Source organism: Mustela putorius, unplaced genomic scaffold, assembly GCF_011764305.1.
Source record: "Mustela putorius furo isolate JIRA1106 unplaced genomic scaffold, ASM1176430v1.1 tig00000992_pilon_pilon_pilon, whole genome shotgun sequence".
Taxonomy (NCBI): Eukaryota; Metazoa; Chordata; class Mammalia; order Carnivora; family Mustelidae; genus Mustela; species Mustela putorius.
This window is the reverse complement of record NW_025421526.1, coordinates 4,491,502-4,498,204: the sequence shown is the minus strand read 5'-3', so window position 1 is coordinate 4,498,204 and position 6,703 is coordinate 4,491,502. Positions and strand designations below refer to the sequence as shown.

Here is a 6,703-nt window from a genome sequence, read left to right as displayed (position 1 = left end):
CAGGGGCTTAAAATAGACTTCAGGTTCTATCCCAGGACACTGCTCTATTTCTATCATGCAGAATCATATGAAATGACCATTTCTGTAAGTCAAAAATGACTGAATACCAGCAGTTTCATATGGTTAAACCTAATACATGTTATGGGGAATTTTTTGTCTGTTGTGGTGTTTTTTGCTGGAAGACAAGCCACAATTTTAAAATTTCCCCGCCAGGAAACGTGGTTTCCTGAGCTCTCGTGAACAGTGAGACAAGGTAGAACTTCCCACTTCATACTGAGTTTCTTTGCGCATGTACTCTAGATGTTGGAAAATCTGTCTTCTTTTAGAGAGACAAATATGGTTCTTTATTAAATTCAGTGCATCAGTATCTTTTTTTTTTTCTTCTGAAGCCACCTGGAACAAGTCATCTTTGCCTCGCGCCAGAAAATTCTGGACATCCCACACATCCTTTAACCTTCCTAGCTGCAAATCTTCGGCAAACTTGTTTAGGATGTCTCCCATACTCGGACTTTAATCCATGAAACAGCACTCTAGATAAAGCGTTTCAGCTTGCTGAGAGCCAGCCTACACAGAGAGACACTCGGTCGACATAGCTGCCTGTGACCCCTTAGCCCTGAGAAACTGTTACCAGATATGGCAGGTTTACCAAAGAAAAGATGTATTGTTTCAAGAAAGGCATCACGGTTTTAGCGCCACGATTCTGTGATGACATCACTGCGGGTCCGTGCCGTCGCTCAGTCACGCGGTGGATGGCACAGTGGCCTGAGAGTGGCCATTGCATGCGTCAGAAAACAAGACAGAGGGTGGCTAGACAATAAAGACTTAAAAATTTAAACAAAGATTTTATTTATTTATTCATGAGAGACGCAGGCGGAGAGAGAGAATGAGGCAGAGAGAAGCAGGCTCCCTACGGAACCAGGAGCCCAACGTGGGACTCGATCCCAGGACCCCCGGATCACAACCTGAGCGGAAGGCAGTCACTTAACCAACGGAGACACCCAGCACCCAACAATAAGGATTTTTAAATTATTCTACTTAACAAGACCATGGAGGTAGGTGTTTCGGGGGCTTCATAATGTCAGAATGTGGGAAGGCATCTCTGACATTCTTTTGTTTTCTTCTTATTGTCACAAGATGGCAAGCTCCAGCAACCTTGACCATACGTGACAGCATCCGCGGAAGAAAGCAAGGGTTGGAGGAGAAAGGGAAGAAATCATGCTTTTTCACCTGATGGTTGCTTAGCAGGAAGGCCAACCCTTCCAGGTGTCCTTAGAGCTCATTGGCCAAAACGGATCACAGGCCCATACCCTACGCCAGTGTTTCTCAAACTGTGGTCTTCAGACCAGCAGCACTGGCACCGCCTGGAAACTGAAAAACACAAAATCTCAGGGCCCATCCCATACCTACTAATCAGAAATCCCAAAGTTATAGTCTGAGATTCTGGGTCATAACAAGTGATTTGGTTCATGCTAAAGTTTGAAAGCTGCTGTCCCAGTCACTGGCAAAGGAAAGCCAGATGTTTCACCAATCACTATTCATCCACTGAAACTAGGTACATTGGAGCCTGAATTCAAATTGGGGACCTGCTGGCAGAAAGGGAGGAAAGCAGGGCAGAGGTGAGGAGTGGGAGTGGAGGAGAAGTGGGAGGAACAAGAGGGTCCCCCGATCCTCATGGAAATGGGGACGAGAGGTAGATCTCAACCCAAACTGAGTCTATTGCTTGAATATCTTATAAAATTATTGATTTTTGCAGTTTACAGAGAGCCAATGCATCTAATAAAAAGCTAGAGGGAATCAGTTTTCTAATGAAAAATAGACTTGATTATTCTACTTCAAATGTAATTTAGGAGTGTGATAAGTACTACACCATACACGTTTGCCAAGAAGTGATGCGCGCTGCAAAAATCAGTAGTTAATTAGAACTTCAGTGAAGTGCCAGATTTCACAGGGAGTGTGAGATGGGGTAAGAAGCGTCATTTAGCAAAATGAAAATTAATGAGTTTGCATCTCTTCCTACTTTTAAAGAACTGGCTTTACATCTACAACACAGTACTAGAGAAGGCACAGGGTTGACTTTCCAATCATCTGTAGCCAGGCTGCCCATATGGTGGCCACTAGGAACATGTGGTTATTGAGCATATGAAATGTGACTGGTGCTAATTGAGATGTTTTGCAACTAACTATGAAAGACGCACTGGATTTCAAAGACTCAGAACAAAATAAGAATGTAAAATATATCGTTAACAATTTTTATATTGACATCATGTTGAAATGATAATATTATGGTATGTTGGGTTAAATAAAATACATCAAAATTAATTTCACCTTTTTTTTCTTTTTCCTTTTTTGTGCAACTATAGAACATGGAAAATTAAATATGTTGTCTGCATTACATTTCGATTAAGTAACACTGAGAGTTGACATATTTGATTTAGTAACTCTACTTTAGTAAGACTCACAGAAACTTTTCAAACACCAACCAAGCAAGTCAAAAAGAAGTAGATAGGATTTGTGGTTGCCTAGAACAAAGGGTCTGAGAGATTCTGGCCAGAAAACATTCCCATTCACAAGTTATTCATTACCTCCAAGAGTTAATATCTTCCAGTTAACCATATTTTCCTTAAGTATCTTTTTCACTTCTTTTCACTTATAAATAAATAAATGGACAGATTGGCACCTGGATGGCTCAGTTGAGCGACTGCCTTCAGCCCAAGTCAGGCTCCTGGAGTCTAGGGATCGAGTCCCGCTCAGCAGGGACGTCTGTGTTTCCCTCTGACTTCCCCCTCTCATGCTCTCTCTGTCTCATGCTCTCTCTCTCTCTCTCCTAAATAGATAAATAAAGTCTTAAAAATAAATAAATGGATAGATCGATCGATTGTGCTTCTCACCCATCACAAATATTACAATGGTACATTTCCGGGGATGGCATTCAGCGGATATCTAACTGAATTAGTTTGGTGTTGGTGCAGAGAAAGTGGAATGTTCAGTGAATGAATAAGAAATTCTTTCCCAAGTTAAACTAACTCGGGTAGTTTTTTGCTTCCAACAAAATTGAAGGAAGAATCAACCCAGTTTTTCACTGATATTTTTAAATATTTTTAAGAAGAAATCCCTAAGTACTTAATTTTTGCATACAATTGAGAATATAAAGAAAATTGAGTGACATTGTCATAACAAAATTCTTTCCAATACCAATCTCTTTACATGAACAAGGTTTGTCAGCATTTGCATCTATTAAACTGACAAATGGTGTGTTACTGGGCTGAATCCTGTTTCATTTTGTCACTAAGTGTTATACGTTAAGGGATACTGAACTGACTTTTTAAAGCTTCATATATCACATTAAAAATTCATTTCCAATAAAATGATATTTTATGTTTAATAATTATCAAAATTTGTAATATATTTGTCACCTCCAAGCTAACAGTACTTTTAAAGGTAATTCAGTGGCAAGCAATAATTTTAACTTGGGAACTTACTCAAATTTTTTTAAATGTTAAATTTCAGTTGACGCTATTTTCTTGTTGCAGAGGAAATATGAAGTACTCAGTGAACCTAAACGTCCATGAGAGAAACAGGATGAAAGTCAGAGTTCGAGGAAGCAAAGGAAAGATTTGAAATTTCCAACTGCTAAAAGATGGCTTATTCATCTGTTTCTTAAATGGATGATGGTAAACAGGTATCAAAGCCCATAGTCTTTGGTTTCATTGGACTCATGTTATAATTTATTGCCTTTATTTTAAAATAGTATTTCTAAGATGGAGAAAATTATATTATTTGAGGCTACTATTTAGACTTACGTTGGAGGTGGGGGCACCTAAGTGGTACTGTCCATTGAGCATCTGACTCGCTTTTGGCTCCGGTTGTAACCTCAGGGTCCTGTGGTAAAGCCCCTTATTGGGCTCTGCAGTGAGCGGGGAGTCTGCTTGAGAGTATCCCTCTCCCTCTGTCCTATCCCCTGCTTGCACTCTTTCTCAAATAGATAAATAAATCTTTAAAAAAATAAATCAACTTACATTGAAACACTTTGGATGTCAACTTTAAAATGTGCAAAGTGAAACAGAATTTTTCAAAATTATGTTTGGGCATTTAAGGGAGAATGTTTGGAGACCATTGGTTCTTAATGGTGCCTGCATCCAAGCCATAAATGTCCACACCCCACACAGGAAAAGCTCAGTCAGGATCTCTGGGAGCATCCTCCCCACCCTGTCTACACTTGGGATAGTCACATGAGCCAGAGTTGATAACCAGTGTCATGGGGGTGAATTAACTTTTCCTCTCACGTTCCTCTAAGAAGAAAAGGTCTGGAAAAACACATGGGGCAGGTACAGAACAAGAGAAGAACTGAAAGAGGAGAAAAGGGAAAGAGAAGGGAGAAAAGCAGGAAAGAAAAAGGATTGAAAACCATCCCAACTCAACCCAACCCGATTTGCCAAAGAATAATCCTTTCTCTAACCAATAAAGACTTCATTATAACCAATGACTCTTGGAAAGTACATTTGTCTTTTTTGGTTTTTTCTATTATTGTAATATTTGACAAAGTAGATGTTCAATAAGTCATTTGGATGAACTCTTCTTTATCCGCTAATGAACACCTTTTATCTAATGAATACCGATTCTTGCGTTATGTCCGTTTGTCCTCCACAGTCTTCCTAATATTCAGTCCCAGAAAGAATGGCCTCATCTCTCTGTTTGGGTTTTACTGCTACAAACACCAGGGTCTTGGGAACAGACAGTGCTCTCTAGGTGTTAAAAAAAATTCTTGCTACTTTGCTATGGCATATTTCATTTTGGAAGTCCTCTGTGATGCTTCTCATACATAGAGTTTCATCCATCCTTTTTTTTTTTTTAAGCACCTTGTAAGTGGCAAATTCCATAACTCCTTTGTTCTGACATCACTGGGTTCTGACTCTCCATAGGTAATTGGTATTATTGTTCTGATGCCTCCATGGTTGACATTTGTGGCAATTTCCTTAAATAGTAGCTCACCTGTGGATACTGAATTATTCCACACAATCTTCAAAGGCTGTCAGAAGATGCCTTCTTGAAATTTTATCATTTCATGAACAAATGTGAAATCTTTGGTAAATGTGAAATACTTGGTAAAGCCCTGGGTTTCTTTCTATTTATTATTTTGAAAACCATTCCCAATCTGACTAGCTACAGTACACATTCTTTCAGTTCATATACACAGAGCTGAAGACAGCAGCCAAATTATTTCCTCAGTAGAGGAAAACAATTTATTATTGGGTACATTTTATTGATTTCATATAAAATTTTTCAAGTCGAGAAAAAAGCAGGATTCCCCCAAAGCAGACAATATATTCCTCCTCATCACCACAATCCCCAGCTAGAGGAATGCTTTAATGAAATGCCTTAATAACCTTTACACCAGCTCCATGAGCTTATCATATCCCAGGCACCCCGAATCATTAAATGAAATCTCTGAGGCATAACTGACACTTTTATCCCTTATCTGATAACTGTGACAGGATCCAATGTGCTCACTCACCCCTACTCTTCCTTTGGAGCCTGTCCTCTTTTCTTGAATGGCTCCTTCCTTGGAGACTCCTCAAAAGTTTTTATCAGCCATGATAATTTGGGGATAATCTCAAGCTCTTGGTTTTGTCCAGCTTTTGTTTCCGAAGACTAACATTTTATGCTGGACTTCATCAATAAAAGATCAATTAAAGTCAAGTGGCAAATTGTGGAATGATTTTTAAGGAACCCAAGTTTGGTAGGCAACTCTGACGCCCTCACTTCCATTTTCTGCCTTCTCTACTTCCAACTATTGCCATATCTACTTGAGTTCATTTCTTTGTTCTACTCCCACGGCCTAGAGTTTTGTGACAACTGCTGACATATCTGTCTGTCTTGAGCTTTCGCTCTCTCCAACTTGATCTTCCTACCACTTTTTATGTTGCCTTCAGACAGGACAGCTCTGATCATGTAGGTCACATCTTCTCTCACAAAGTTTTAAAGGCTTCTCGTTGCATATTGAACCATACCCAAACGTCCTCACTTGGCTTTTAAAACCATACATGCTTACCAGAGTCAACGTTTTGAAGGACCTCGTTTTCTAGGCACTCATGTAAATACCAAGGTTATAAAAAGTAATAAGAACCTTAAGTACTTGTTGCTATTAAGCGATAAAAAAAAATAAAATATGGTTCTCACCAGAAGTTCTCTTCTACGTGGGAGAGGCTTGTTCTCCTCTAAACTCCCTCACACATTTCCACCTGTTTGCCACCCACACACCACTGGCAGAAATCCCTTCCTTCAGCCATTCAGGATGACCCACAGTCCTTACAGGCACACAACACCCTCCTACCCCTGCACCTTCGCTCATTTGTTTCTCTTCCCCTCGAAGCCTTCTCCTGCCACATCCTTCCTGGGGATACCCGTCACGTCACGCCAGCTCTCCTCAAATTCTCAGTATTCTACAGGGCTCTCCCAGACCTCCTCAGGTAGATTAACACCTCTCCATTTCCTCACTGTGTATTTACTGACATTACACTATACCGTAGTATACTATTTACTCCTTACGCAGGGAGTCTTCTCCACTAAATTTGGAAGACCTTAAAGGCACAGATTTTTCTCTTCTCTTTTCCTTTATGTCTCCCAAGGTGCCCAGACCCTTAAGCATAGATAATCCCTGACAAATATTTGGTAATCTGCAGTAAATGCTTCAGCGTGGAACCTT

At 40.0% G+C, this 6,703-nt stretch overlaps 1 long non-coding RNA gene across 1 annotated transcript; it reads left to right on the top strand.

Annotated features, from left to right (window-relative positions):
* Positions 1 to 899: 899 nt before the first annotated feature.
* On the top strand, positions 900 to 4,476 carry LOC123393704. The gene is made up of 2 exons (XR_006608517.1): positions 900 to 1,052; positions 3,531 to 4,476. It is a non-coding gene; the product is annotated as an uncharacterized LOC123393704 (long non-coding RNA).
* Positions 4,477 to 6,703: the final 2,227 nt, after the last annotated feature.